This window comes from Balaenoptera borealis (genome assembly GCF_965194805.1).
Source record: "Balaenoptera borealis genome assembly, chromosome: 1".
In the NCBI taxonomy this organism is placed as follows: domain Eukaryota; kingdom Metazoa; phylum Chordata; class Mammalia; order Artiodactyla; family Balaenopteridae; genus Balaenoptera; species Balaenoptera borealis.
Window position 1 is genome coordinate 87,752,021 of NC_138860.1, and position 23,053 is coordinate 87,775,073.

The 23,053-nt window shown below is 36.5% G+C and overlaps 1 protein-coding gene and 1 pseudogene across 2 annotated transcripts in view; one reads left to right on the forward strand and one right to left on the reverse strand.

The window, feature by feature from the left end:
• Nucleotides 1-23,053, forward strand: part of FMO5 (flavin containing dimethylaniline monoxygenase 5) — a 254,114-nt gene that overhangs the window by 15,745 nt on the left and 215,316 nt on the right. The gene's annotated exons all lie outside the window — the stretch shown is intronic.
• LOC309616827 (olfactory receptor 5J3-like) lies at nucleotides 4,832-16,277 on the reverse strand (annotated as a pseudogene). The gene has a single exon. The product of its transcript is annotated as an olfactory receptor 5J3-like (transcript).

The following is a 23,053-nucleotide window of genomic DNA, read 5'->3' on the forward strand; positions in this document are numbered from 1 at the left end:
TGAAATATAATTCACTTTTAAAAAATAAAGTAAGAAAAAGATAAAAACAGGAGATATTTTTCATGCAATTTTCATTTCAGTATTGGTCAGAGCCAAGTGCAACCAATCACTAAAACCCCTTAAATATTTTCTTCCATTTTCTCATCTTTCTACTTCCCCTCTACTACATTTACAGTTCAGAAACTTATCACCTCTTATCTGGACCATGGTAACTGCCTTTAGATTGTTTCCCCGCCTACAGTTTTGCCTCTTCAGACATATACAAGCATAATGATTAAGGATTCACAATGATTAATTCACTCTCCTCAGTGATTAATTTGGAGTGAACCTGGTTGTTAGTCCCATGGGCCTTGGACTACAGATGAAAAGTAATGCTCACAATGTGTGTGTGTGTGTGTGTGTGTGTGTGTGTGTGTGTGTGTGTGTTTTACTGGGGGAGGTGCCATGTGTGAGAACACTGTCCCATAAGTAGGTTGGCAACCCAGGCAATATTGATGGCAGAAATCTCAAGTAAAACAGACAACATGGGTCTGTCCAGCCAAGAGCAAACAAGCTCATAGGACTTCTGTTGTCCTCATGTTTACAGGAGAAAGGATCCAGAGGTCTCTGGGACACTAGTGAACTTCCCTGAGAGCTGTGCTCCTGCCGGAGGAAGGAAGACTGCAGGATTCTGAGCTTTGCTGGCCTTCACCTACAGCTGCATCCCCAATCCCTGGAGATTCCTGTTAGTTGCAGAGACCTGGTAAGTCAGCCCTGGCTGGTTGCTACCAAACTCCATCATTAATTCTAAGAAGCTGGTGCTTTTCAGTTATAGCACAACCTTATTAGCTACCCCAGAAGAGGTGTTAGGGAAGCAGCTGCTTTGGGGAATAGGACTGGCATGTGGAGGTCGTGTCAAACCTGCCCTCTGAGCAAGCTCGTTGGAAAAAAACAAAAACTGAATAGTTCTCCAACAGGGGTCTCAGAAAATATCCTCTCTTTCCTCATGGGCAGCAGGGAGTCCAGGTGTCTAGGCTGCCTGGAAGCCAGACTTTGGTGTGAGAATGGGCAGGAATGTTGCAGGGTATCAACAGTGGCCCAGAGATCACACACTAGGTGAGGGCAGACTGGAAGCAGGGGACATCTGGAAGGTAATAGTCTGTGTTTTAGAAAATTATCAGCTTTAAGAAACTGATAAAACTCTATAGATCCAGAAAATGCATGTGTACCCATGCACAGACTCTTCCATGTAATCCCAGTGGGGTCATATAATTGTGAAACCCATCCCCAGAGTCCTTCATAGTCCACATGCCTTCATGTAAAACACCTTTGGTTGTCCGAGAGAGTAGTCTGAAAACTAAAACCATATCAAAATGAAACTGTCTGTAACTGGAGATGTAGCGTTTTGGAGGTTGGAGAAAATCCATGAAGCAATCAATCACAGAGAAGGAGACATACTTGGAGCACTTTGAAGTTGATGGGTGGTGAGGATCTGAATCAGTTTGGGCAGGCTGGGGTCATTAATTAAAACAGGAAATAAATGAGGTGTAGTAGGTATGGGGAGATGAGACAGTGGATTAGATCTGAGTGATGTTGAGTGTCAGGTATCTGTGGGATATCCATGTGGAAATGCCCAATAGACAGTTGAAAATAAAGGATTTAACCTCAGGAGACAGGCTAAACCTGTTTGGAAATGGATTGGGAGTCATTGTCTTGAAGGTAGCTTTTGAATCCATAGCTGAACATGAAATCGACCAGAGAATAGATAAAGTAAGAAGAGAAGTAGGCTAAGGTGGGACTCTTGTGATCCCCAAAAGTTCACAGGGAGGTTGGTGGAAGATGTATCCAAGAAAGTTTACTGACACTCACCATTCTTTCCATGTTAGCTGTAGGCATCCCTTCACAGTAAAGTAATGTTAGAGTTGGGCTGACACTCTGCATGTTCTTTTAGAAGATCCTTATGTAATATGTGTGTACTATTATTTGTTTTCTCTATCAACTGCATAGATGGATTTCAGTTCATTAAAAATCAGTAACGTGCATTTTCTCTTAACTCATGATATTGAAAAGGTAAATAAACAACTTCTTTTGTAGGTAGATATTTAGGTTTATTCTTAGAAAGAAATGAAATCTTTCATGGAAGGTGGTCCCACAAAGAGAAAATGATGCATCATCTGTGTATAGCTAAATTATAAAAGTGAATTTTAAAATGTTTAGTGATTTTTAAAAATATGGTTTCTGAAGTTGTACACCCTGCTTATTTTAAATGTTTTACAAAATGATTTGAAGTCAATCCCCGAGGACAAAATGGGGCAAAATATATAAAGGCAGTAGAATCAGAACTGACTGGCTAGTCTAATTTTTTTGTAAGCTAGGACTATGGGGTGAAGAGTGATATTTATTTCATTTTCCATAATCCCAATGCTCACACTGTATAGGGTAACAATGGTGAATCATCATCATCAACATCAAAATCCATCATAAACAAGCCCCACTTACACACTAGAGTTTATGTGATACCCCGAACCCTTGCCTCTTGGAATATTCATGCTATTGCACACAAATAGACAATCTCAATCTCAAACCCTCTGCTTTATGGTAATGAACTTTCTCTCCATTATTTAGTGGGGATAGATTTTATAGTATAAATAAATTGAGCATGAGGTTTCTAATGCTGGTTCTGTATACAAAAATGTCTAGCTTGAAAGAAATTTTGTTGAATTTAGTGTAAAACAGTATGTTTTCTTTAAAGATTAATATAAGTTCAGAATAACTCATCCAATCAAAAAATAAAACAAAGCTCAATGAAGTACTTTGAAAAGAAACAACACTTTTACATACCTGAATTTAACCAAGATTTTCCAAACAAAGAAATGAATAGAGACACCCATTAGATAATAATAGCTAACACTCATGAAGTGTTTTATTGACTAACCTTAGGGGTTTATTTTCTTCAAGAAAACAAAATGGACATAATATAAACCGGGGTAATTGCTGTGATTGTGAAAAGCTTTACAGCACACAAGGAAAACATCTATTCATATTTAATTCCAGTAATACAAAGCAATGATTTAAAATTTAAATATCATTTTCATGGCCTAGTAAATTGTCTACCTACTTAAAACACACACACACACACACACACACACACACACACACAATGATTAGTAAGAGCACTCAGGATAATTTTTCTAAAAGAAAGTCCAGAAGATCTGAGGTGTCTGTATCAAAGTTAATTTATTGCTGCAGAATATAAGGTATTTTTGCTTTGCCCCAGATTTCTATTTGTACCCTTCCCTATCATATAGGCATGTAGGACCAGATGAAATATTCAGAAGTCATCAAATAGGCACGTGCTTCTCAAATTTTATGTGCATGTAAATCACGTGTATTTCCATCAGGTGAGGTGGATGAAGTTCCCTTTCATCTCAACCTATGGTAATGATGGAAACATGACCTTGTTCTTACCTGTTCAGCTTTGGAACCCTTCCTACCAAATTTGTGATTATCAGTCAAAGCCACCTCAAAGTGAACACAGTTTTCCTCTCCTTTTGTACATACTGTAAATACCATCACTATGCCTCCCATTTAATCTTTAAACATGTCCTATGTGCCAGGCACTCTTCATGAACTACTCCATGAATTCTCAAAGCAATTTGAAATTATAAGTACTGTTATTAGCTCTGTTTGCAGTGAGAAAACAGAAGCTCAAACCTTTAAAATGGTATCCTGGTGATCTGAATTCAGAGCCTCAGTTTTGACCCCTGAGTAATACTCCTTCCCCTAATAATGGATCAATGATGTGGTCCTGGCTCACAACTCTATTTGCCTGCTTTACTTCAAGTATTTCTTGGTAGTCCACTCGACCACATTGTCAAACACATGTTGAATTGAAATCTTCTTACCCTTGTGCTTAATTGACCTGATATCTATTCTTTCTTTGTCTTTTTTAGCCTTGCAACTTCTTATTTCACTAACTTAATTTAGACTAGGTAAACAAGCATTTTATCATCTAGAGAGAGTAATGAGATCCCATCACGGGAGATGTTCAAGGAGAGGCTAGATTGCTACATCTCCTGCAAAGAAGATTGATTCAAGTCTTAAATGAAGATAATTCGAGTTACTTCCACAGTTCCTTTCAGCTCTCAGACTCCATTGTTCTACCAATGTCATTATACATCTGAAAACATGACATTACTAAGACCTTGAAAATTTCATATTCCTATGAGTGAGTCAGACTTAATATTTTAATGTATTCTTTAGTTTTTGCCTACCTTTTACCTGGAAAATCCCTATTTAGCGCTTATGAATGTCCTTTGGGATGGTAGCATTCCACATGACTGAAAACCTCCTTAGCCTAATGTTATGTCAGAGATAGATAGATAGATCCCATATTTTACTTAATGTTTACCTTTTACATTTTAGAAAACTTTTTATTTTGAAATACTTATAGAATCACAGGAAGTTACAAAGACATGTACAGAGAGGGCACCTCATTATATTTTTATTTTATTATTTTTTAAATATATTTATTTTTATTTATTTTATTATTATTATTTTTGGCTGCGTTGGGTCTTCGTTGCTGTGCTGCCTGGGCTTTCTCTAGTTGCGGCGAGTGGGGGCTACCCTTCATTGCAGTGCTCAGGCTTCTCATTGTGGTGGCTTCTCTTGTTGTGGAACACGGGCTCTAGGCACGTGGGGTTCAGTAGTTGTGGCACACAGGCTCAGTAGTTGTGGTGCACGGCCTTTGTTGCTGCGTGGCATGTGGGATCTTCCCTGACCAGGGCTCGAAACTGTGTCCCCTGCATTGGCAGGTGGATTCCTAACCACTGCACCACCAGGGAAGCCCATCATTATATTTTTAAATTAAAAATTTTATTGGATTTTAAATTTCAAAAAAAGCACATGCTAAAAATTTCCCTGAGTCAAAGACATATTAAATGAAAATGGAATATCTTCACCTTTGCACCACCATTTGCCCAGCAACACTGTTAACAGTTTTGTGTGTGTCTTTCAAGTCCTTTGTTAATATGCATATATGATTGACCCTGTAAAAGAAGCCAGAGTACAAATAATCCCAGCTTCCTTTCCATCCCTGCATAGTTTTGCCCAAAGTCCTATGATTGTCAAAAACAAGAGCCCCAAATATAATAGTGGCTACTACTTATGGAGTACTTTTGATGTACCAGGCACTGGGTAGGGTGCTTTATACACACAATCTCAAGTATTTATCACAAGTTTATGTATTTTATTGGGGTTTGCAAGGGAGGAACTGATGCTTAAGGTTGCACAGCCACTATTATCATAGCTTGGAATTTAATCCCATCTATCTGACTTTGAAGGCTATAATCAAAAGTTCATTGTACTGCTAGAACTTTCCATGGAATAAGAAATAAAAAAGAGAACCAAATAGGGAGAATATCTACACCTTTGAAATTTCCTGACAATTCAATAAAATCAGCATTAAAAAACCCCCATAAAAACAAAAAAAGTTACTGGTAATATCAGTCAAACCAATTTCTTGAATTTATACTATACTTACAGAAAGAGTTCAGTGATTGACTCTTGCTTTTCTACCATTATCCCTACCCCTAGGCAGCCCCAGCATGAGAGCAGGAAGTGTTTATCAGACAAGGATTTCTCAACATACATCTCTGCCTCAGATGTGATATAGATGGTCATTTCCTAGCCAGTGTATTTAGTCTTAGGTTTGAGAAGAGGGTGGCTCTATAGGGATCCAACAGGAAACTGCACCTGTCCACCAGTCTATCCCATGGACAGCAGAGAGCCATTGTTAAAATTTGAGTTCCTTCTCATTAATGTGATTGTCAGAGTGGAGAAGGGCTGGCCTCCACTGATGACCTCTCCAGGAGAGGGAATCTCAGGTCCTTGACCCCACCAACATGGAGGCTCATACTCTCAGTGGCATCTGATCCCGCTGCCTACTGAAGCTGAATGCGGAGCCAAGCCTTGGGGTGCAAAGACCACTTACAAAAAACCCAGGTTGAAGTCAGTGGAAAAGGGAAAATACAAAATCCAGCACTGTAGTCAGGCCCAGAGAGAAAGAAGAGATTGAGAAAAAACATCTCAGCTCAATCAGGAGGACGTTTCTGTCCAGGGGTTCTGGTGCAAACAGCTTTCTGACCAGAGAAAAATAACATTATATGGGGTTATAAATGTGGCACCATGGCCCCTTTGCCTGTGGTGGTCTTACTGTTCTCCTTTCCCATAAGAAGTGGTTCCAATGGAGACCACGTGGTGGCTAATGGCTCAGTTCCCAACCAGAGAGCAGCAACTCTGCTTCATTCTTTCCCAATCAATAAATCATCTCAAAGGCAAATGAGTGAGAATGAAATTATATAGGAATAACCCTGAATCTATGAGATTTCTAAAAAGAAACTATAGGAGAAGAAAATGACTCACAAGCTGCAAGGCTTTATTACAGTTAATAAATTGCTTGCAACACATTTCCCAAACACCAGTGTGTTGCAACATAAAGATGAGAACCCCCTAGTTAGTGAACAAAGGGAGTTTCCAAATATGGAAACTTTTTATGCAAATTTAATTACATTTTATTTAAACAAGTGTGCCCTTAATGTCACACTATAATGTAGCCTAAGAGATAATGCTTTCTTTCTGTCTTGCTTATCAAAATTAGAGTAGGAGTAATACTATGCATTATACATTATTTACCATGAAAAACTTTCTCCTCATATTATCTTACTTAAGGTATTCAGGCCTCCCTCAGGCTTTCAAATAGATAATCATTAAGGTCATTTTAACTCTGGTTTTATTATTACTATTATAGACATTGATACACACAAAAATGATATTAAACCTATGCATTACATAAATGCCATGAAAATATGTTTAATATTTTATAATATGCTCTTAAGAAGTAAATATATCCTGACACTTGGCAGTATTTTTCTCAACTGTGATGGTAACTAAACTACTTACTACTGACTCTTGCCAAAAGCCTTGGATTTCTGGCTTTGGTGGCAGGGCTTGGTGCTCTCACTCTAGTTCCTGGACTGGAAAGGTCACTCTTTGTGAAACAGGCTGTTGACTGCCATGCATCATGAGAGGGACCTTCTGTTCTAGGAGCTGCCTTGAGCATGCTCATTTCCTAATGCAAGAGTTGAAAATCCTTCTTTGATATCTCTAGGAACTCATTTTTCTAGAATGGACATTTATAAGTGCCTATGGACTGACCTTTTGGGAGTACCCATGTAATCTCTCTCTAAGCAGCTATTCTGGGACTCCTCAGAGTGCAAATACAACTCAAGGGCAAAAGCCCGAATAGAAACTGTAGAAATGAAGTGCAGTTGATTCTCTTGTGATTCATTAAAGTCGTGGCAATCATTTTCTCCCAGCATGCAATGAGGAGATCAGCTTCTCATCTCTTTTGGAACATTTGTGGGTGAATTTCAGTGCTAGATTTTTTGTTAGGATGTGGGTGGCTAAAGCCTGACAGACTGCCTTCTCCTCCTTCCCATTAGGAAAAGAAAGGAGATGCATGGATGTAGGTTCATTTAGTTGGGATTCTACAAAGCACCAGGGAATTTTCTCCACTTGTTCTGGTAGCCATGGCCTTGGATCTTGGAACTAGACTCCTCATGTTGCATGTTCAACTGGACATGTATCTGAAGCTACAGTACTAACAGCATATCTGCTCTCTTGGCACCAAGTCATTCCTAATTAGGTCTGCTCACCTAGACGTGGTGCTTCCTTTCTTCCCCACCAGCATCCTTATGCCTTCATGTCCCCTGATTTCTGGTTCTGCCATTTCTCATGACCTGGTGATGACACTGTTGATGTGGGTTCTAAAGGAAAAATTGCAGAGCCATCAAACAGCTCTGTAGGTCATAGAAGGGGAGAAGGCTATACGTTTGAAAATCTTGCAGTATTTTACCCCACCAAAATTAGAATATAAACATTAGGGTGAAGAGTTAAGTCTCTAAAGTTTAAAAAATCCCATTAGCAACATGGGTTTTTCCGTATGTTAAGGAGAAGTACAGAAATGGTGCTTATGAAAGACCTTAGAATCATTAGCCATTAGTGAAATACAAAAAAAAAAAAAAATCAATGAGATACCACTCTACCCACTAGGATGGCTATCACCAAAAAAACTAATAACAATTGTTGGTGAGGGTGTGGAGAAATTGGAACCCTCAAACACTGTTAGTAGTAATGTAAAATTATGCAGCTGTTTTGGAAAACCGCCTGGCAGTTCTTCAAAGTTTTATGCATAGAGTTACTATATAACCCAGCAGTTCCACTCATAGATACATACTCAAGAGAAATAAAAATATAAATCTGCAAAAACTTGTACACAATGTTAATAGCAGCATTATTCATAATGGCCAAAAAGTGGATACAATCCAAATGTCTATCGACTGATAACTGGATAAATAAAATGTGACGTATCCACACAGTGGAATATTATTTGGCATAAAAAGGCATGAAGTACTGATACATACTACAACATGGATGAAGCTTGAAAACATGATGCTAAAGGAAAGAAACTAGACACAAAAGCCCACATATTGTATATTTCCATTTATGTTAAATCCCAGAATAGGCAAATCCATAGAGATAGAAAGTAGATTAATACTTGCCTAGGGTTGGAGGTTTTGGGGGGAAATTATGAGTGACTTCTTATGGATATGGTACTTGTTTTGGAGTTGTGAAAATCAGTTCACTGGAAAGAACACAATGAACATGAGATTACAATGTGTCGAATGCTCAGCACAGTTGTAATTGTTTGCCCTGGTAGAATGGAACACAACAGTTGTAAAGAGATGCTATATTGAGAGAGCAATGTCAGCCAGAACGTCCATTTTTTTCTACACACAAGAAATTATCCATAATTAAGTTCATCACTACTAGACCTGCCTTACAAGAAATGCTAAAGGGAGTTCTTTAAGTTGAAATCAGAGGATGCTAACTAACAACATGAAAACATATGAAAGTATAAAACTCAGTCAAATTCTAAATGCTCTCATACTGCAATAGTGGTATAAAAATTACTTTTAACTATCATAAAAGTAAAAAGACAAAGTATTCATTATAACTATAGCTACAATGATTTGTTAATGGATATGTAATATATAAAATATTTGAATTGTGATGTCAATAACATAAAATGTGGAATTATGAGAAGTTAAAGTGTAAAGTTGTATGCGGTCAAAGTTAAGTGTTATCATTTAAAGTTAAGTTGTTATCAGCTTAAAATAGACTGTTATAACTATAAAATGTTTTATGTAATCCTCATGGTAACCACAAATAAAAAACTTGAAGTATACACATAAAAGATAAGGAGAAAGGAATCAAAGCATACCTCTACCCAAAAAAGCATCAAATCACAAAGAAAGACAATAAGAGAGAAAGAAAGAAACTACAAAACAGTAAAGAAAAACTTGCAAAATGGAAATAGCAAATCCTCACTTATCAATAATTTCTTTAAATATAAATGGATTAAAATTTCCAATCAAAAAACACAGAGTGGTTAAATGGATTGTTTTTTTAAAAGCTAGAACAATATACTGTCTACAAGAGACTCACTTTAGTCTTCAGAACACACATAGGCTGAGTGTGAAGGGATGAGAAAAGATATTCCATGCAAGTGGTAATGAAAAGAGAGCAGGAATGGCTATACTTAGACAAAATAGACTTTACTTCAAAAACTGTCATGAAAGACAAAGAAGACAACTGTACAATGCTAAAGGGGTCAATTCATCAAAATGATATAACTGTTATAAATATATATATCCCCAACGTCAGAGCACTTAAATATATAAAGCAAATTTTAACAGAACTGAAAGGAGAATTAGTAATACAATAATAGTAGGGAATTTCAATATGTCACCTTCAGCGATGGATAGATCATCCAAACAGAAAATCAATAAGAAAACGGCAAACTTGAACAATACTATAGACCAAATTGACCTAACAGACATATACATAATGTTCCATCCAACAGCAGTAGAATATACATTCTTCTTAAGTGCACACGGACCATTCTTCAGGATAGATCATAAAATAGGTCACAAACCAAATCTTAGCAAATTTAAGAAGATTGAAATCATATCAAATATCTTTTCCAACCATAATGTTTAGAAATCAGTAACAGGAGAAAATTTTGAAAATTCATAAATAGGTGGAAATTAACACACTTTCAAGTAAACAGTGGGTCAAAGAAGATAATCAAAAGAGAAATAAAAATGTCTTGAGATCAAAAAAAGAAAATACAGCATACCAAAACTTATGGGATGCTGCAAAAGCAGTTCTAAGGGAAATTTATAGTGATAAATGCCTACATTAGGAAAAAAAAAAATCTCAAAAAATAATGTAACTTTGTACCAGAAGAAACTTGAAAAACAACAAACTAAACCTAATGTTAGCAGAAGGAAGAAAATAACAACAATCAGAGCAGAAATAAATGAAATAAAGACTAGATAAAAATAGAAAAGATCAATGAAACTAGGAGTTGGGTTTTTGAAAGATAAACAAAATTGACAAACCTTTTGCTAGACTAACAAGAAAAAAAGGAGAGAAGACAAATAAAATTATAAATGAAAGAGGAAACATTGTAACAGTTACCATAGAAATACAAAGAATTGTAAGATACTATTATAGACATTTATACACCAACAAATTGGACAACCTAGAAAAAAATGGATAAATTCATAGAGCATACAATCTGTTAAGACCAAATCAGAAATAGAAAATCTGAGGAGACCAATAACAAGTAAGGAGATTGAACCAGTAATCAAAAATCTCCCAACAAGGAAAATGTCAGGATGGCTTCACTGGTGAATTCTGCCAAACAATTAAAGAAGAATTAATACCAATTCTTCTCAACTCTTCCAAAAAATTGAAGAGGAGGTAGTACTTCCAAATTCCCAGCGTTACACTGATACCAGAGCTAAACAAGTACACTACAAGAAAATTACAAGACAATATCCCTCTGAACATAGATACAAAATCCCTAAAAAAAAAAAAAAAACAACTAGCAAACTAACAGCACACTAAAAAGGATCATACACCATGAGCAAGTGGGATTCATCCCTGGGGTGCAATGCTGGTTCAATATATGCAAATCATTAAATGTGATATACCACATTATAGAATGAAGAATAAAAATTATATGTTCATCTCAATTGGTGCAGGAAAAGCATTTAACAAAGTTCAGCACACTTTCATGATAAAAAGTCTTAACAAATTAGATATGGAAGGAATGTACCTCAACATAATAAAGGCCATATATTGACAAGCCCACAGCTAACACCATACTCAACAGTGAAAAGCTGAACCCTTTTCTTCTAAGATCAGTAACAAGGCAATGATGCCAACTCTCATCACTTCTATTCACTATAATACTGGAAGTCCTAGACAGATCAATTAGGCAAGAAAAAGGAATAAAATACATCCAAATTGGAAAGGAGGAAGTAAAATTGTCTCTGTTTGCAGATGACATAATATTATATACACAAAACCCTAAAGACTCCACCAAAAAAACTGTTAGAACTAATAAACAATTTAATAAAGATGTAGTATACAAAATCAGCTTACAAAAATTAGTTTCATTTCTATGCGCTAATAGCAAACTATATGAAAAAAGAAATTAAGAAAACAATTCTGTTTACAATAGCATCAAAAAATATCTAGAATAAATTTTACCAAAGAGGTGAAAGATCTGTACACTAAAAACTATAAAACATTGATGAAAGAAATTGAAGACACAAATAAATAGAAAGATATTTATGTTCATGAATTAGGAAAACTAATATTGTAAGATGTCTATACTATGCAAAGTGATCTACAGATTCATTGCAATCCCTACCAAAATTCCATTGGCATTTTTCACAGAGATAGAACAAATAATCATAGAATTTGTATGTAATCACAAAAGGCACCAAATAGCCAAAGCAATCTTGAGCAAAAAGGACAAAGCTGGGGGCATCACACTACCAGATCTCAAAATAGACTACAAATTTATAGTAACCAAAATAGCATGATCATAAATGGAATAAAACAAATGGACCAATGGAACAGAATAGAGAGCCCAGGAATAAATCCATGCATTTATGGTCACTTGATCTTTGGCAAAGGTACCAAAACACAAAATGGGGAAAGGAAAGTATCTTCAATAAATGGTATTGGGAAAACATTATCCTCATGCAGAAGAATGAAACTGGACACTTATCTCACTCCGTATACAAAAATCAACTAAAAATGATTAAAAGCTTAAATGTCAAATCTGAAACTAAAACTACTAGAGGAAAACATAGGGCAAAAGGTTCTTGACATTGGTCTGGGCAATGGTTTTTAGATACGACCCCAGAAGCACAAGCAACAAAAGCAAAATAGACAGATGGGATTGCATTAAGCTAAATACACTTCTGCACAGCAAAGGAAACAATCCGGAGAGTGGAGAGAAATTTATGGAATAAGAGAAAATATTTTGAAACCATACATATGATTAAGAAGCTCATATCCAAAATATATAAGGAACTCATAGAACACAATACTGAGAAGAAAAACCTGATTAAAAAATAGGCAAAGGACATGAATAGACACTTCTCAAAAGAAGACATACAAATGGCCAACAGGTATATGAAAAAATGTTAAACATTACTATTCATCAGAGAAATGCACATCAAAATAAAAGTGAGACACCATCTCATGTCTGTTAGAATGGCTATTATCAGGAAGACAAAAGATAACAAGTGTTGGCAAGAATGTGGAGAAAAGGGAACACTTGTGCACTGTTGGTAGAAATGTAAATTGATATAGCCATCATGGAAAACAGTATGGAGGTTCCTCAAAAAATTAAAAATAGAACTACTATATGGTCCAGTAATCCCACTGCTGGGTTTATATCCCAAGGAAATGAAAAGAGTCTAGAAGAGATATCCCATGTTCATTGAAACATTCACAATAGCCAAATATGGAATCAACTTAAGTGTTCATGAGTAGATGAATAGATAAAGAAAATTTGATATATATGTACAATGGATATAGTCAGCCTTAAAAAAGGAAGAAAATTGTGTCATTTGTGACAACATAGATGAACCTGGAGGACATTATGCTATGAAATAAGCCAGGCACAGAAAGACAAATACTGCATCATCTCACTTATATGTGGAATCTAAAAAAGTTAAACTCATAGATGCAGAGAGTAGAATGATGGTTACCAGGAGCTGGGGAAAGTGTGGTGGGGAAAACAGGGAGATGTTTGTCAAAGAGTGCAAAGTTGTAGTTATATAGTTTGGATGAATAAGTTTGGAGATCTAATGTACTTCATCATGATTATAGATAATAATACTGTATTGAATACTGGAGGTATGCTAAGAGAGTAGATTTCAGGTGCTCTTATCACAAAAATTTGGTAACTGTGAGGAGATGATATGTTTTTTAAATTTATTTTATTGAAATATAGTTGATTTACAGTGAGGTGTTAATTTTTGCTGTACAGCAAAGTGGTTCAGTTATACATACGTGTACATTCTTTTTCATATTCTTTTCCATTATGGTTAATCACAGGATATTGAATATAGTTCCCTCTGCTATACAGTAAGACCTTGTTGTTTAGCCAGTCTATATATAATTTGCATCTGCTAATCCCAGACTTCCAATCCATCCCTCCCCTCCCCCCTTCCTCTAGGCAACCACAAGTCTGTTCTGTATGTCTGTGAATCTGTTTGTTTCATAGATAAGTTCATTTGTGTCATATTTTAGATTCCACATATAAGTGATATCATATGGTATCCATCTTTGTCTTTCTGACTGACTTCACTTAGTATAATAATCTCTAGATTCATCCATGTTGCTGCAAATGGCATTATTTCATTCTTTTTTATGGCTGAGTAGTATTCCATTGTATATATGTACCACATCTGCTTTATTCATTCATCTGTTGATGGACATTTAGGTTGTTTTCATGTCTTGGCTATTGTGAATAGTGCTGCTGTGAACATAGGGGTGCATGTATCTTTTTTAAATGATAGTTTTGTCTGGATATATGCCCAGGAGTGGGATTGCTGGGATGGCAACTCTATTTTTAGTTTTTTTGAGGATGCTCCATACTGTTTTCCATAGTGGCTGCACCAATTTTCATTCCCAACAGTGTAGGGGGATTCCCTTTTCAAGGGGATGGTATGTTAATTTGCTTGACTGTAATAACCATTTCATATGGTATGATATGTATATGCATATCAAATCAACATGTTGTACACCTTAAATATACACAATTTAAAAATGGTTAAAAAGGATTATTTAAAATGATATTTTAATAAATTAAAAAGTTATCATACAAATAAATGTGATCAACTGGAAAAAGAGAAAAAGAAAAGACAAAAAGAAATTCTCTAGAATGAAAAATATTGATCTATTCACTGATATTACTAGAGAATTCACCTTTTCTATCCACTTCCTCAGGGCCCCCTTGATCTCCTTTTTTCTCAGGCTGTAGATGACAGGGTTAAACATAGGGGTCACAAGACAGAATGGCACAGAGACCAGGATGTCCAGGATTTAGCTTATACTGGGTCTGTTATAGTTAAAGTTGGCTGTTCCAAAGAAGACCACCACCACAGGGAGGTGGGATGCACAGGTAGAGAAGGCCTTACTCCTGCCCTGGGCAGAGGGAATGCTAAGGATGTCAGAGATGATGAGCATGTAGGACACTGCAGTAAATAGGCAGGAGCTCAGGCCAGTGGTGGTGCTGGCCATATGGAACACAGACCCATTGAGAGAGGTGTCTGAGCAGGAGAGCTTCAGGAGCAATGGGATGTCACAGAGAAAGTGGCTGACCTGGTTGGGTCCACAGAGAGTGTCAGCACTGTGTGTTTCACAGAATTCTCTAGCCCATACAGTCAAGTTCCACTCAACAAATATACACAGACCTTCAGACTCATGAGGAGCAGATATTGAAGAAGGTGGCAAATGGTTATATATTGGTCATGTCACAGCAGCCAACAAGACAGCGTCAGCACCAGCACCAGCACAGGTCACAAGGAATAAGATCTGGGAAAGACAGCGCTCATACAAATTGGTTTTCTTCTCCTAGAATAAGTTCACCAGCATGACCAAAATGGTGGTAGATGAGTAGCAGATGTCCAAGAAACTCAAAGTGCTGAGAAAATAATACATTGGCGTATGGAGGGCAGGATTGACTCTGACCATTGTTAATGTGAAAGTATTTCCCAGAAGAGTTATCAGATAAATGATCAAGAAGACCAGGAAGAATGATCCTTATAATTCAGGATGGTTGGAATGTCCTAGGAAGATGAATACAGCCACCACACCTTGATTTTCCATTTCTTTGAGTTCTTTCTCAATTGAACTGAAAATTAGGAAATGAAAAGACAACAAGATACAGGGACAAACACAGGGAGAACTAACACTCATCCTTTATTTCATGGATTGAATTACATCTCTTCTAGATAGTGTAGTTTGACGCTTTGAGACTAGGATATATGCATTCCACCTCATTCCCATGCTCCTTTGCCCCTGTGATTACCTGTCATGCCTTCGCTATTACCTATTAGTTCGTTTGACTCCCCTATCAGTCTATAATTTCTATTAGGTGAGGGATATATCTCTCTCATTAATCCATATGTACTCTATAAAACTTTTGTGAGAATTAAGGAAGGAAGGAAATTCAGTCTTAAGCACTGACATTGAAAAATAGCAGTTGATGAATTAAACTAGAACCAAAATATTTTTCTTCCCAACCTCCTTCTTCCCTGGGAAGAAGTCACAATATCAAATTCTAATTTACTGGGTATGAAATAGCCTCCATGACCTTTTCCCCCTGGTGTTATTCATGAGAATTTGTTACATTCTGTGGCAGAAGGGAATTTGCAGATGTAGTTAAGGTTATTAATCACCTGACTTTAAAATACAGAGATCATCCTGTATTATTCAAGTGTGCCTTATCTAACCACATGAGCCCTTAAAAGCAGAGTAGAAGATGAATTCAGAGATTCAAATCACAAGTAGAATTCTATGTGTCATTGTTGGCTTGAGGATGAAGGGGGCCATGTGTTAAGGTAACGGTTTAACGGTTGGTCCTAAAATCATAAGAAACTAAATTTTTCTAACAACTTGAATAAACGTGAAGGTGGAATCTTCCCCAGAGTCTCTAGATAAGAACCCAGTCCAGATGACACACTGTGATTTCAGTTTGAGCTAGGCTCATGCTGTGTACTTCAGTGAGGCAGAGCACCCAGCTGAGCCATGCTGTGCCTGGCCTTCTGACCCACAAAACTGTGAGATAATAAGTAAGTGATTTTAAAGGAAATGCTTTCAGCTTTTCACCATTGAGTATGATGTTAGCTATGGGCTTCTCATATAAGGTCTTTATTATGTTGAGTTGTGTTCCCTCTCTATATACTTTATTAAGAGTTTTTTAAAATTGTAAATGGATGTTGAATTTTATCAGAATTTTTTTCTGTATCGATTGAGATGATCAGGTGGTTTTTCTTCTTCAGTTTTTTAATGTGGTGTATCACATTGATTGATTTTCAGATATTGAACCATCTTTGCATCCCTGTGACAAATCCCATTTGATCCAGGTATATGATCCTTTTAATGTATTGTTGTATTTAGTTTGCTAATATTTTGTTAAGGATTTTTGCATCTATGTTCATCAGTAATATTGGCCTATAATTTTCTTTTTTTTTGTGATATCTTTGCCTGGTTTCAGTATCAGGGTGACATTGGCCACATAGAATGAGTTCATTCCTTCCTCTGCCATTTTTTGGAATATTTTGAGAAGGATAGTCATTAACTTTTCTCTAAATGTTTGTTAGAATTCACCCGTGAAGCCATCTGGTCCTGGACTTTTGTTTGTTGGAAGTTTTTGTTTGTTTGTTTGTTTGTTTTTGTTTGTTATTACTGGTTCAATTTCATTACTGGTGATTGGTCTTTTCATATTTTCTATCTCTTCCTGATTCAGTCTTAGGAGATTGTGTATTTCTAGGAATTTGTCCATTTCTCTAGGTTTTCTATGTTATTGGCATATGTCTTTGTAGTAATCTCTTATGATCCTTTGTATTTCTGTGTTATCAGTTGTAACTTCCCCTTTTGCATTTCCGATTTTATTGATTTGGGCCCTCTCTCTTATTTCTTGATGAATCTGGCTCTAGGTTTATCAATTTTGTTTATCTTTTCAAAGAATCAGCTCTTAGTTGCATTGATCTTTTCTATTGTATTTTTAGTCTCTATTGTATTTATTTCTGCTCTGATCTTTATGATTTCTTCTATTAACTTTTGGGGGTTTTTCTTTCTTTTCTAGTTCCTTTAGGTATAAGGTTAGGTTGTTTAATTGAGATTGCCTTGTTTCCTGAGGTAAGCTTGTATCATTATAATCTTGGTTATAGACTTGGATGTCTGATTAATTTCCCAGGTTAGGGACATTTTCAGCTATTATGTCTTCATATATGTTCCCTGTCCCTTTCTCTTTTTCTTCTCCTTCTGGGATTCCTATAATGCAAATGGCAGTATACTTGATGTTGTCCTAGAGGTCTCTTAAACTGCCCTCATTTATTTTTTTTCTTTTTTCTTTTTTCTGTTCATCTTCAGTGATTTCCACTTCTCTGTTTTCCAGCTCATTGATTCATTCCTCTGTATCATTTAGTCTCCTGTTTATTCCTTCTAGTGTATTTTTTATTTCAGTATTGTATTCTTCATCTTTCTTTGGTTGTTATTTATATTTTCTAATTCTTTGTTACAAAATTCTAACTTCTCACTGTGGGCATCCATTCTTCTCTGAAGTTCTTTGATCATCTTTACGATCATTACCTTCAACTCTTTATCAGGTAGATTCCCTATCTCCACATCACTTAGTTATTCTTCTGGGATTTTATCTAGTTCCTTCATTTGGAATATGTTCCTCTGTCATCTCATTTTGCCTAACTTGCTGTTGTTATTTCTATTTATCTGGTATGTTGGTTATATTTCCCGATTTTGGAGAAGTGACCTTTTGTAAGAGACATTCTATGCACCCCAGCAGTGCACTCTCCTCTGGTCATTTGAGCTATATGCTCTAGGGATGTCCTTTATGTGGGTTGTGTGGGTCCTTCTTTTGTGGCAGGCTGACTACTATGAGTGGTCTGGTAAGCATAGCTGGCCCTGGTCCAGTTGGTTTCCAGGTCCTGCCTGTGTGGGGCTGCCAGCCACTGGTTGGGGCTGGATCATGAGGCAGGTGTCTGTGGAACCCCAGGAGGCCCCCAGGCTAGTGCTGGCTCACTGGTCAGTGGAGTCAGGTTCCAGGAGATCCCAGGGCTGGTGCCTGCTGACCAGTGTGTGAAGCCAGGTCCTGGGGCTAGTACTAGCCCACAGGTGGGCAGAGCTGGGTCCTGGGGTCTTGGTGCAGGGTCTAAAGTTCCCACAGGTCATGCAGACTGCTGTTAGGTTGGGCCAGTGCCTGACACAGATGGCTGTAGGGTTTGGGGTGTCCCAAAACTTGTGTTGCCCCTTGGTGGATGGGGTCAGGGCCAGCCAATCCCAGGGCAGGTGCAGGCCTGCTGATTGGTATGTTGGTTCCTGCCATGGCAGGCTATATGGCTGCAGTTGTTCTGGGGTTTTGAGGTAGTTTTTTTTTTTTTTTTTTTTTTTTTTTATTTATATATTTATGGCGGTGTTGGGTCTTCATTTCTGTGCGAGGGTTTTCTCTAGTTGCGGCAAGCGGGGGCCACTCTTCATCGCGGTGCACGGGCCTCTCACTATCGTGGCCTCTCTTGTTGCGGAGCACAGGCTCCAGACGCGCAGGCTCAGTAGTTGTGGCTCACAGGCCCAGTTGCTCCGCGGCATGTGGGATCTTCCCAGACCAGTGCTCGAACCCGTGTCCCCTGCATTGGCAGGCAGATTCTCAACCACTGCGCCACCAGGGAAGCCCTTGAGGTAGTTTTTAATGTATATAGAAGAATATTTAAGATAATTATGCAATAAATAGGTGAGAGCAAAAGAATGTGAAGCATGGTAAGGTTTCTCTGTATCACTTGAATTGATAAAATGTTGATACATGTAGACTGTGATAAGTTATGCATAGATAATGTTATACCTAGACAACCACTAAAAATATTATAAAAGTGATATACTCAAAACACTATAGGTTAATCAAAATGGAATTTTTAAAAGTTCAAGGCACAGAAAAAACCTCTAGAGAAGTAAACATCAGAGAAAGCATTACAAAACAAAAAATACAGACTTAATCCCTAACATATTAATAAGTATATTAAATTTAAATTCTATTGGTCTATATATACTAATTGAAGAGAGATATTGGTACAGTAGATTTAAAAATATAAGCTAAGTGTATGTGTCTACAAGAACTTACATTAAATGTGGCAACAAAGATAAACTGAAAGTAAAAGAATGAAAATAAATACGCCATGCCAATACCAACCAAAAAGCAGCAGAAGTGGTTGCATTAATATTATATTTCAGAGAAAAGAAAATTACCAGAAGTTGAGAGGAATATTACATCATGATGAGTCAATCTATCAGGAAGACCAAGTAATTCTAAATGTGCATGCACCAAAAAACCCCAGAGCTTTGAAATACATTAAACAAAACCTGTTATACTAAAAGGAGAAAGAGGCAAGTCCACAATTATAGTAGAAGACTTCAATAGTTATTCCTCAACAATTGATCAAACAACCAGACAGAAAATCAGTAAGAATATAGAAGAACTCAACAACATAATCAACCAACAAGATCTACCATACATTTATAGAACAATCCATCCAATATCAGATAACACCTTCTTTTCAAGTGCCACAGAACATATACCAGGATAGACTATATTCTGCATATAAAACAAACTTCAATACGTTTATAAGAATTGAAATCATTCAGAGTATGTTCTCTGTCCACAAAAGGATCACACTAGAAACCAATAACAGAAGGATAACTGTAAAGTCTCCAAGCACTTGGAAAGCAAACAACACACTTCTAAATAGTCTGTGAGTAGATGTCTCAAGGGAAATTAATAAATATATTGAATGGAATGAAAATAAGAATACATATATCAAACTTTCTGGGATGTATCTAAAGCAGTGCTGAGTGGGAAATTTATACACTAAATACATTAGAGAAAAGGAAAAGTATAAAATTATTCATCTAAACTCTACACACACACACACACACACACACACACACACGCACACAAACTAGAAAAAGAAGAGCAAAATGAACCCTAAGCAAGAAGAAGGAATGAAGTTACAAAATTAAGAGCAGAAATCAGTGAAATTGAAAACAGGAAATAATAGAGAAAATCTATGAAAAACTCTGATTCTTTGAAAAGATTGATAAAATTGACAAACTTAGTAAGACTGGCAAAGAAAGAAAGACAGAAATTACCAATATCAGTGATGTAACAAGGGACATTATTACAGACCCTGCAGACATCAAATAGGTAATAAGGGAATACTACAAATAACTCTAAACATATAAATTTGACAACTTATATAAAATGGGTCAGTTCTTCAAAAAGCACAAACTACCACAGCTTACCTGATATCTTAAAAATAATTTAATTAGTTCCATCTATAACTATTAAGGGAATTAAATTCCTAACCCTAAAAATCCAAAATAGCAAAGCTCTATGCCCAGATGGGTCCACTGGAGGATTCCACCAAAATTTTAAAGAAGAATTAACATATAATTCTTCCAGAAAATAGAAGAGGAGGGAACACTTAGCAATTCATTTTATGAAGTATTACTCTGATAACAACACTAGACAAGACATCACAGCAAAAGAAAACTATAGATCAATATCCTTCATAAATATAGGTGTGAAAATCCTTAACAGCATGTTAGCATACAGAATTCAGAAATATATAAAAATAATTATACACTAATTCCAAGTGGGGTTTATTAGTGATGCAATATTAAAAATCAACCCGTGTGACTCACCATATTAACACCTAAGAAGAAAAATTACATGATTATATCGATCAATGCAGAAAAAGCATTTGACAAAATCCAAATCCCATGCATGATAAAAACTCTCAGAAAAAAAAAAAAGAAATAAAGGGGAGCTTACTCAACTTCTTCTTTATCAAGTGATAATAAGAAGCTACAAAAAACCTACATCTAACATTATACTTAGTAGTAAAAGATTGAATGCTTTCCTCTTAAGATCAGGCACAAGGTAAGGATGTCTACTCTCTACTCTTATTCAACATATTGCTGGAAGTTCTAGTCAGTGCAGTAGGAAAGAGAAGGAAATAAAAATCAGATATATTGGGAAAGAAGAAATAAAATTGTTATTTTCTGATAATACAATGATCTATGTAAAAAGAAGTCGACAAAAACATCCTGCAATGAATAAGTGCGATTAGCAATGTCACAGATAAACAAACAGAAATAAACTGTTCATTTATGTACTATCAATGAGCATGTGGAAACCAAAATTAGAAGTACAATACCATTTGCCATTTTTCAAAAAGAAAATGCTTAGATGTAAACCTAACCAAACATTTACAAGGAGTTGTATGCTGAAAACTATAAAATGTGTATGAAAGAAATCAAAGAAAGATCTAAATAAATGGAGGGACATATAGTGTTCATGGATTAGAAGACTCAGTATAATAAAGATGTCAGTTCTCCTGAAATTGACATACAGGTTTAATGCATTTCCAATCAAATTCCAGCAGAATTTTTTTGTAGATGTAGATAAGATTATTCCAAAATTTAAATGGAAAAGTAAATGAACTGGAATACCTAAAATATTTTGAAAAGAAGAATAAAGTGGGAAGAATTCTACCCTATAACTAAACTTGTTGTATTGGTGTAGAGATAGATTAATGGAACATAACAGAGACCTCAGACAGACTCACACTACTAAACACAACTGATTTTTGACAAATGTACAAGGGAAATTTAATGGAGGAAGAGTAGTCTTTCAAATAAGTGGTGTTGGATGGCCCTGTCCACCAGAGGAACAAGACCCAGATCCACTCACCAGTGAGCAGAAACCAGTCCCTCCCACCAGGAGCTCTGCACAAGCCTCTTAGACAGCCTCATCCACCAGAGGACAGACAGCAGAGGCAAGGAGAACTACAATTCTGCAGCCTACAGAACAGAAACCGCAATCACAAAAAGTTAAACAAAATGAGACAGCAGAGGAATATGTCCCAGATGAAGGAACAAGATAAAACCCCAGAAGAAAAACTAAGTGGAGATAGGCAATCTACCAGAAAAAGAATTCAGAGTAATGATAGTGAAGATGATCCAAGATCTCAGAAAACAAATGTAGGCACAGATTAAGAAGGTACAAAGAATCTTTAACATAGAGCTAGAGGATCTAAAGAACAAAGAGAGATGAACAACACAATAACTGAAATGAAAAATACACTAGGAGTCAATAGCAGAATAAGTGAGGCAGAAGAACAGATAAGTGAACTGGGAGGCAGAATGGTGGAAATCACTGCCGCAGAACAGAATAAAGAAAAAAGAATGAAAAGAAATGAAGACAGTCTAAGAGACCTATGGGACAAAATTAAAAACACCAACATTCACATTATAAAGGTCCCAGAAGGAGAAGAGAGAGAGAAAGGGCCTGAGAAAATATTTGAAGAGATAATAGCTGAAAAATTCCCTAACATGGGAAAGGAAACAGTCACCCAAGTCCAAAAAGCACAGAGGGTCCCAGGCAGGATAGGCTCAAGGAGGAACACAATAAGACACATAGTAATCAAATTGACAAAAATTAAAGACAAAGCAAAAATATTAAAAGCAACAAGGGAAAAGCAACAAATAACATACAAGGGAACTCCCATAAGGCTAACAGCTGATTTCTCAGCAGAAACTCTGCAGGCCAGAAGAGAGTGGCATGATATATTTAAAGTGATGAAAGGAAAGAACCTACAACCAAGAATACTCTACCCAGGAAGACTCTCATTCAGATTCGACAGAGAAATCAAAAGCTTTACAGATATGCAAAAGCTAAGGGAATTTAGCAACATCAGACCAGCTTTGCAACATAAATGCTAAAGGAACTTCTCTAAGTGGAAAAGAAACAGCCACTACTAGAAGCTAGAAATTATGAATGGAG